This window comes from Elgaria multicarinata, chromosome 6, assembly GCF_023053635.1.
Source record: "Elgaria multicarinata webbii isolate HBS135686 ecotype San Diego chromosome 6, rElgMul1.1.pri, whole genome shotgun sequence".
Classification (NCBI taxonomy): Eukaryota; Metazoa; Chordata; class Lepidosauria; order Squamata; family Anguidae; genus Elgaria; species Elgaria multicarinata.
In genome coordinates, this window is record NC_086176.1 from 104166346 (window position 1) to 104176378 (window position 10033).

The window sequence follows — 10033 nt, forward strand, 5'->3', positions numbered from 1 at the left end:
TAGCACCTCTTCTTCCTCAGGGAGCTCCTTTGGGAGCATTCACAACAAAGTGTGGTTGAGGGGACCAACAGAGCAAATTGGCTTGGTTAGCATGACATCAAAATCCAGAACTCTGGCTTGTCTCTCCCCGACAAGACAGAGTTGTTACCCAAAAACAAACCCTGGCTTACAACTTTCAGGGAGAAACGAGCCACAGCTTTATATGCAAGGCAATTCGTGGCTAGAGCAACAAACCACGGTTAACCTTCTAAAGCATTATGTGAGAATACACAGTGAAATGTGCTTGGGTATTTAATGAGCATGAAAATTATTTGTTTTGCCAAAGTGAAGCAAATAAAAATCTAAATCACTATTTTTAGCCTGACCAGTTTGTGGGCTTATAGAAAATTAAGTGGGCAGTTTCAGTCTTAGTTGCCATGGTGACAAATCCACAGTAGCGATCATAATCAGGCTATCATTATCAGCAGGAGGCCCCAAGATTGAACTGACCTGGAAAATTAGCTATGCCACTACTTAAAAGGGTAATCCCCCAACACAGTGGAGGGAAGGAACTCTGAGAATATGCCAATAAATAAAAACATTAACTCACTTGTGAATTCACATACTTTCTTTATATAGCTTCATTAGCCTGAAATATCTTAGGCTTCTGTTACTTACAACCCTTTTTTTTAAAAAAAAATAGCACCAAAGGAGGAACAAAACTATACAAGATTTAATACGTTTTAAACATAAAGAGGATTTCAAATGTGCACACTTCAATCTCTGAAATTAATGGAACATTTAATAAGTGCTGAAATGCTTGTCTATTTTCTCTTATTAGGATAACACACAGTCCAAACCTTGGAAGTAAATTGAAATCACTATTTTCCCTCCAGTTTCACTTATATCTCAGTCCAGGGTCAAGATTATTGCAGTTTATAAAGCAACACAATTATGCAATTGAGACAATCAAACAACCCACCATGGCTCATTTAAACCACAGTGGTCTGTGGCAGATGCTGGCTGCCATTTTGTTTAACCCTCACATAACTCACAGTCCCGAGGCTCGGACGACATAACAACTCCAGGCTGTGGCTTGAATATTCAAAAACCATCTAGCATTTGCTGCAGCTCATTGTGACTTAAACAAGCCATGTGAACCAGACTAAAAAGCTTTGCTTAGAAAGTAACACAGATTGATTCCTTTTCTAACTTGGCTGCTTCATATTCTGGTACAAATTCTATCCTTCAAGACCCATGTCAGATAAGATATTACACAATATGTAGTGTAACATGAAATCCACATGGTTATTTGGGAACAACCCCACTGTTAAATGCATGAACATAAATATTACTCTAAATATGTCCCATGAAAACTGGTTGATCCACGCAATTACTTGTACAAATGCCTAAATGCTGGAAATGAACAAAAGTCACATACAGTGTGGTTCTACAGAGTGACTAACTGGAAATCAAAGTTAAGTAACCCCCAGATATAAATCATTGGGCATACAACTTGTATGCAGACAGCCCACAAACAAGTGACATGAATGAAAGGGGGAAATGAAGACATATTTATACATGGAGCAAATCCTTGATATTTTTTTTATTAATTGATGAATAAAGCAGTCAATTTCCACCCTTTTCTTTTCCCCTTTTTAGTTATATCTTCATAGAATCATAGAATAGCAGAGTTGGAAGGGGCCTACAAGGCCATCGAGTCCAACCACCTGCTCAACGCAGGAATCCACCCTAAAGCATCCCTGACAGATGCTTGTCCAGCTGCCTCTTGAATGCCTCTAGTGTGGGAGCGCCCACAACCTCCCTAGGTAACTGATTCCATTGTCGTACTGCTCTCACAGTCAGGAAGTTTTTCCTGATGTCCAGCTGGAATCTGGCTTCCTTTAACTTGAGCCCGTTATTCCGTGTCCTGCACTCTGGGAGGATCGAGAAGAGATCCTGGCCCTCCTCTGTGTGACAACCTTTTAAGTATTTGAAGAGTGCTATCATGTCTCCCCTCAATCTTCTCTTCTCCAGGCTAAACATGTCCAGTTCCTTCAGTCTCTCTTCATATGGCTTTGTTTCCAGACCCCTGATCATCCTGGTTGCCCTCCTCTGAACACGCTCCAGCTTGTCTGCGTCCTTCTTGAATTGTGGAGCCCAGAACTGGACGCAATACTCTAGATGAGGCCTAACCAGGGCCAAATAGAGAGGAACCAGTACCTCACGTGATTTGGAAGCTATACTTCTATTAATGCAACCTTTCTTGCAGCCATATCGCACTGTTGGCTCATATTCAGCTTGCAATCTACAACAATTCCAAGATCCTTCTCGTTTGTAGTATTGCTGAGCCAAGTATCCCCCATCTTGTAACTGTGCATTTGGTTTCTATTTCCTAAATGTAGGACTTGGCATTTATCCCTATTAAATTTCATCCTGTTGTTTTCAGCCCAGCATTCCAGCCTATCAAGATCACTTTGAAGTTTGTTTCTGTCTTCCAGGGTATTAGCTATCCCACCCAATTTGGTGTCATCTGCAAATTTGATAAGCGTTCCCTGCACCTCCTCGTCCAAATCATTAATAAAAATGTTGAAGAGCACTGGGCCCAGGACTGAGCCCTGCAGTACCCCACTCGTTGCCTCTCCCCAGTTTGAGAAGGTTCCATTGATAAGTACTCTTTGAGTCCGATTCTGTAGCCAACTGTGAATCCACCTAATTTTGTCTGTTCTGTTTAATTTTTCTCTCTCCTTTCCACAGGAGGCATTAAGTATTATATTATTCAGAGGGTGGTTTGAGACATATAGAGGAAGAAGAGATTGGGCTGTACTAGGAAAGAGTAAACACTGGATCACAGGCATAACCTGGTCCACAAACATCCCCCCTTCACACCCCAGAGGCTTGAACTCCCCCCCCCCCCGGGGCCCACCTCCACCACTCCCCAAGCAGAAGAAGCCATGTTATCTCTGATCTGTGATCAGAAATAAATCATAGATACCCTTCAGCACAGGGAGGGTGAGAGGTATGGAGTAGAATTCCAGCTTTATCTCTAATCACAGATCAGATATAATAGTAGGGGTTCCCCTTACTTAGTGCCTTCAACTGGGAGGGCAAGTGGCACACTAAGTGCTTCCCCAACTGAAGGGTGGAGCAACCCCCTACCTGGCACCTCAGCCAGGGAAGCTTTGGTGCACCTGTGCTTTTTGTGGTCGGCAAAGCCACCCCTACGAACACAACGAGTGGATCAATCATCAGCTTCGCTTTGCCTGCCCCACATACAAAACCAACAGGAGAAGGGTAAGTTGCCTGTGCTGACATGCTGCATGGATGACAGGCAGGGCCCAAATGACATTCAGCCCAGCCCCCGACATAATTTGATCCAAGGAAGGCTGGGGACGGACGGACATCAAGGCCTTAATCAAGCTACTTCCCCACTTCTGGGAGACACAAATGTTTTACATTGTTTGTTTTAATAAGACTGAAAACTTTAATAATAAACTACTTAACACAAACATTGCACACAAGTCTTGGCAAAATTCATCCCTGAATTCGTCTCCATGAACGTTCTTGTTTACTGTTTAAGCTGGACAATTTTAAGCAATATGATGGTTTACAGTTTTTAGAAAGAACATTATTAATATTCTGATGTTATCTTCCTTATGGTTCAATATTAGAATTGTGCTTCATAATTTCATGCAAAAAGAATAAGGCTCATTAAGGCTATCACAACACAAATTATTCAACATATGTATGCTTTACTGTCCATAAATGTGTTGAATAATTATTTTTGTTTCCATAGAGAGAAATCACAAGTTCTGCTTATGAAGAAGACTCCCAACCCTTCCAGAATTTGATTTAAATGAGAGATACATTAAAAAATGGAACAAAAACGTTAGACTTACAATTTGCAACATGCAGATGTTCTACAACTACTGTATGTGTGATAACAACACTGTAATCCAGCCTTCTTTTTAAAAAAAAATCTGCAAAAATTGGAAATGGAATCTCCTCCTGTCATGAGTTACCTCTCAGTTCCTGAAGGAACTCACATTGTGGAGCACTTCTTGTTCAAAATAAAAACCCATAATAGTAACATCTCACACTTATTCAGAGCACATGCTGCTCAACCAGATTTATATTTCATGGCCCTAATCCATAAAGAGTTATGTTCCAAAGTAATCACATTAACTTCAGCTGGGATATTTATCAGTGTGACAGGGGAGGCGGGGAAGCATTTACAGAGAACTTTGCAGGTTTGCATTTTAACTCTGCTTTAAGGCTGCAATTCTATGCACTCTTACTTGGGAGTAAGTCCAGTAAACAAACTCAAAGCTACTGGCTTAAGGATTTTGGCCTGGAGGTGCAGTTTTTTACACTAAACACTAGGCACTTCATTTAGCGGTCATTATCTGCTCAATTCCTGGTTTAGTAACAGCAGTCACTTAAGGGTCAATGGCACAACAAATATGTCAAGCAGATAATATGAAGAGGAGGGAACCCCAATTGGTAAGAAGGACAATGAAATTCAACACAGCATAAGAACAGAATGGTCACATTCAGTGCCCTACGGTCTGACTGCAGATATGGGGTTATATCCAATATTAGTCCAACTTAAATCCTGCTCATTTCAATGGGTGTACTCGAAGTAAGACTAACATGGGATACAACCTACAGTTTCTCTACTGCAAACCATAAGTGAAGGGACTGATCTGTAGGCAAGCAGCAGCAGACGGAAGGAGGGGGATGTTGGATGTTGACTCTCCTGCCTCTTTTTCTTGCAACTTCCCCCACAAACCTGTTCTTTCACCTGTTGACATGACAAATAACAATCTACAACCTCAGCTGGGGGGGGGGGGGAGTTACTGGAATGGGGAGTCAAGAAAACCACTCTACTTTCCTCTTGCAAATAGCTCCCCTCCCCTGACATTAATTTTCAGGAAGTAAGTTGCAATCAAAGTTCTCATGTGTATCAGATACCAAATGCAAAATTCCGGACCAAGTCTATAATGTCTCTTCTGTAGAGTTAGCACAAATAGCGACGGATGTTTATAATACACTGCCTACCACCTATTATAGGCCTTGCTGATCTTTGCGATTCGGAATGGGCAGTTTTAGAAACCTTAGGCTTTCACTGTTCATGGGCTTATTACCAAAAAGATGTGCAAAACTATTAGTGCTTCTCCTCCCACGACCTCTTTGTGCTTTTTGCGACATTGCCCACCAGCCTGTTTTGGAACACACGGACTTGAATGCTTTGATCTGAGTTGTTTACTTTAGTACACCTTTGATATTCCATTTTCACAAAGAATGACTTGCAAAGCAAGCCTATGCATATTTACTCTGAAATACGGCCCACCGTGCTTTGTATGACTTCTAACATATTGGTGTCTGATTGTATGAATTATATAAAATCTTATCAGAATTGGGCACATAAGAAATAAATTAACTTATTGACTATCTGAACATTATTAACATGAGTTTATCACAGCTGAGTAACAGTTGAAACAAAATGGTTATATACCAATCACTTGATCCGATTTAATGAGATGAAATATGAAACTCATTTGAGATGAAATATGAACATGTTTTAGATGAAAACACTTGTTATAACAGAGAAAGTTAAATTTTACAATCAATCAGTGACTGCAGAAGAAAAGGTTCTTCCACTGCAGTTGTGCCAATTAACTCAGGCCAGTTTCTCATCACATTTTAATTGTTGACAATTCCAGTTGGCCCAACAGGATAAGGATGAGAAGAGCTGATAAACCTTAGCAATGAAGAATTTAATAAAGCATCCAATTCATAAATGCTACAAGGATGCATTATGACTCTCTGCCCGATTCTTGAAATTTCTGTAAGTCTTTGAAAACCTCTGTCCTGGCCCAACCTAGCCTTCTTAATATATTTGTTTTTATCATATATGTCACCCTGAGAGCTTCAGTTATGAGGCCACACATGATCTGCTACCAGGATTTCCCTCAATGCTCATCATAATTACTGTACCATCTTCTTCACAGCACTAGCACGTTGTTAAAAACTGAAGTGTTAACCTACTAACATGCATGCTCTTGTCATACTCATTCAAGACCTACAGATAATTTACTCTCATATTTTGTTATTTAAAACTACATCTTGCTTGTCTTATAAAATCTACCACAACAGTTTTCCCGACACCCATTTGTTAATCTCACAATGGAACCAACTGCTAATATATAAAGGAACACTTGCTACTGCATTTATAACTAACACAAATCATAAAAGGTAGTGTATCAATAGCAAAGTAGCTACACTTTTACCAAACAGAGTCTCTGGAACAGGCAGAAAAGCAATGCCAGAACTCCAAGTTGAAGAAGGCAAATGACTGACAACTAATACTTTGCTACTTTTAGGAACCACATTCTAAATAAGTCAAATTCACTGCAATGAACACTACACACAAAAGTGGGTGGAAGGAAAGGGGCTTAAGTCCCACTGAACCAGCACTTGCATTTGAGATATGCATATATCAAAGAACCCAACACCATCTACAGATGAGATTGTATGGGAAGCTGGAGCAGCTGGGAAAGACTGACAGAATATTTGCCATCCTATCAGTGTGAGGGTCAGTGCCTTAAAAAAGAAAGGTTACAGGGCAAGAGAAGAACAGAAGACTGTCAGCTACCCAAAAGCATCACCTACAGAAAAGAGGTACCTCCAGGTGGTCCTGTGGTATCTGGGGAGGGAAGGACAACAGTCCTTGTGAACCGCCCAGAGAGCTCCGGCTATTGGGCGGTATAGAAATGTAATAAATAAATAAATAAATAAATAAATAAATCTAACACTCAAATCAACTACAACACAACCTGTAAAAAATTAACAGTGGCCATCATCTCTAAAGAAGGTCAACACCAACCATTCATGTCAGTATTTACAAACACCAGATCCACCTGTGGGGATGCCAGAGTGCACTTTCTCCCCCATACTACCATAGCTCACAATCCACTAAAGGGAAGGATCCTGAGCAACCATGAAAGGGATATGTTTTTACCAGAGCTCCCACAACATTGCAAGCAGGTCAATGAATCTCAATGAAATGTATTAAAGGCACTTCATAGCATGTTTATGTCTTTTGCTACTTCCCCAGAAGGCTTCTCCTCCTCTCCAGTTTCACCAATGCTTGGGTTGAGTCAATGCTAGGGCATCCCGCTAATGCACTGAGTTAAGAGGGTCCCCACTTTGCGACTGAAGGCAGACCTGCCAATATCAGTACCAGCACAAGGACAGTAGGCAACAGGCTCTGTTGTCATTAAAGGCAAGGGTTCCCATGGTGGGTACAAATGTAAGCAGAAAAGGAAGGGATTGCTAAAAAGGGAGGAATTCAAAATGGGGTGGAGGGTATGAAAGTGACACTCCTGCCACCCATGTCAAAGGAAGGGGAGTGGCACACTTGGCACAAAGGAGATATGGATGCCCCCTTTGACTGAAGTAGAAGGCAGAGGGAACAAACTCTAACAAGGCCCATCCAATCACATATGACAGCCTGTTGCCCTCCAAATGTTTTGGACTTCCAACTCCCATCCATCCCAGCCAGCATGGCCACTGGTCAGGAATTCTGGGAGTTGTCATCCAAAACATCTGGAGGGCATCAGGTTAGGGAAGGCGGATCTATGATAAAGTATTGGTGGTGAAGTGACAAGTTGATCACTTCTCAAAGGGATTCTAAGAGTGAGAAAAGACTGCACTTTGCCATCCCCAGTTTCTTACCGGCCCCTAATTATTATTATTATTATTATTATTATTATTATTATTATTATCATTATGCTATGCTTTTAATCAGTTTTTAATGTTTTATATTCACTGTTATTCCACACCTCGATCCAAGTGGAGAGGTGGCTAAGAAATAAATTATTATTATTAATATGCTATGTTTTTAATCAGTTTTCAATGTGTTTTATATTCACTGTTGTTCCACACCTCGATCCAAGTGGAGAGGTGGCTAAGAAATAAATTATTATTATTAATATGCTATGTTTTTAATCAGTTTTCAATGTGTTTTATATTCACTGTTGTTCCACACCTCGATCCAAGTGGAGAGGCAGCTAAGAAATATATTATTATTATTATTATTATTATTAAGAAAAGAAGCCAAATCTCCACTGCACGTTACATATCCGTTTCTAACATGCACATCACACTTCTGCTTCCCAGCCGACGAGTCTCTTAGAACAGCTGTTCACGATGAAACTCCCCCCGGTTGTTATTTATCATTTAAAAGGGGTGCGGGGGGGGGGAAGGATGAAAAGATCCATGAGTAAGGGTGGGATGGGGGGGTGGTTGTGCAAAACGGATGTCCGGAAATCCTTTTAGCTGGGAGTCTTGGTAAGAGGGGGGCTTTGCTACACGAGCCGTCCCTCCCGAGGAAGGGAGCAGAGGCTTAAGGTGGAAGAACTGAAATTGGGTGGGTGGGTGGGTTAAGAGGGTGCCACTTTCTCAGCCCTGAAAAGAGAAAGAGGGGGATAACCACACTGTGAGGGGGAACGGGAAAGGTAGGGCAAGGCTGTCTGCCACCTCCTCGGGGAAAAGGAAAGATCCCCTTACTCAGCAGTGCGTGTGGGGGGGGGGTTGTTAAAGCAGAGCCCCCACCTCCTCAAGAGACACGTACCTGGTCCAGGCGGGCCCTGCCTCTTCGCGGGGAAGGAGGAGGAAGAGGAGGATGCCCTCCTGGGCGCCACTTCTTTCCCCCCCCTCGCTGCTTCTCCTGCCTGCCCACTCACCCACCCTCAAGCCCCTTCCCAACGCTGCTGCTGGAAATCAGCTGACGGGCTCCTCCAGCTGCCGCGACTCCTACCGCAAGTGTCGCAAAACAGCGGCGCTTGGCGGCAGCCGCCTTCGCGGGCGAGCATGGGTGGGTGGAGGGGAGGGGCGAGGAAGAGCCCGCAGGCGGCCGTAGCTATGGAGACGGCAGGGACCGGGCCTCAAGCCCCGCCTGGCCGCCTCTAACTATGCATGGGTGGGCTTGGAGGAGAAGGCCGGTGTAGGGGGATGGCGTGAAGAGGGCAAAAGCAACCAGGAACACACGCGCACAGGATTGATATCACTCCCGTTGATTAACACATGTTACTAATGTGCAAAAGCAACAAAGAGCTTTCTTGTGACACTTCGGGGCGCAATCCTATGCATGTTCAAACCGGGGTGGGGTGTGTGGAGTCCTACAACTCCCAGCATGCTCGCTGGGGCAGGCTGGGAGTTGTAGGAATTCCCCCCTTCTAAAACTGCATAGGATTGCGCCCTGGAAGACTAATACAGGCTGTGTTGTGTCGACGAAAGCTAATGGCAGAATAGTCCACGAATCTTTATACCATAGTCCATAATTTATAATAGGGCAGAATAAATGAGTCTTTGTTGTTTTTGCTGCAATAGGCTAACAGGGCTGCTCTCTGGAAATGCTTATTGTGTGCAAAAGTGCTTTACAATGCGATCTTTTGTACTTAGAGGGAAAGCCTACTTGTTCAATGGGGCACCGGAGTAGCTGTGCAAATCAGTGTAGCCCTGCAATACTTTCATTTCTCTCCTTGCAACCCTTTGAATTCACACTCTTTTGCCCATTTCATATTATTAAAATAGTTCAAGTGATTAAAATGCTAAAAACAGAGATAAGTGTGGAATTCAAAACAAAGTATTGGCCCTTGCACCACAATCTTCCCATGCATCATACGCCCTGCAACCCTGTCATATTCCTATTTACTGTTTGGGGAAAAGTTCCACAGATTTCAAAAGGGCCTAACTACCTTTAACTGTCCTGCTGTGTTTAAGGTGGTCATTAAATCAAGAGGAATGCAGACCACTGTTTAAACAGAGAAGTACTTATCTCTATCCTTGAACCATTTGATCGTGTGAACATTTATTAAACTCTGCCACAGCCCACCCTAGAGAAAAATGATTAAGGGTTGCAAAGAAAAAGTCCCACAAAGGAAGCAAAAATCAAGAAGTCCTACAGCTCTCAGCATCTGGAACTTTTTTTCTGTCTACACATGCATAGGGTTGCAACCCTTAATTCTATCTGAGAAGCAGAGCGGTG

The 10033-nt window shown here is 42.5% G+C and overlaps 1 protein-coding gene across 2 annotated transcripts in view; it reads right to left on the reverse strand.

The window, feature by feature from the left end:
• Positions 1-8739, reverse strand: part of WDR7 (WD repeat domain 7) — a 258462-nt gene extending 249723 nt beyond the window's left edge. The window contains exon 1 of one of the 2 annotated variants that reach the window (XM_063128220.1): positions 8618-8739. The gene's annotated coding sequence lies outside the window, so the exon portion shown is untranslated. The remainder of the gene's footprint in view (positions 1-8617) is intronic. The other variant, XM_063128219.1, reaches the window with a different exon arrangement.
• Between the last annotated feature and the right edge of the window lie 1294 nt (positions 8740-10033).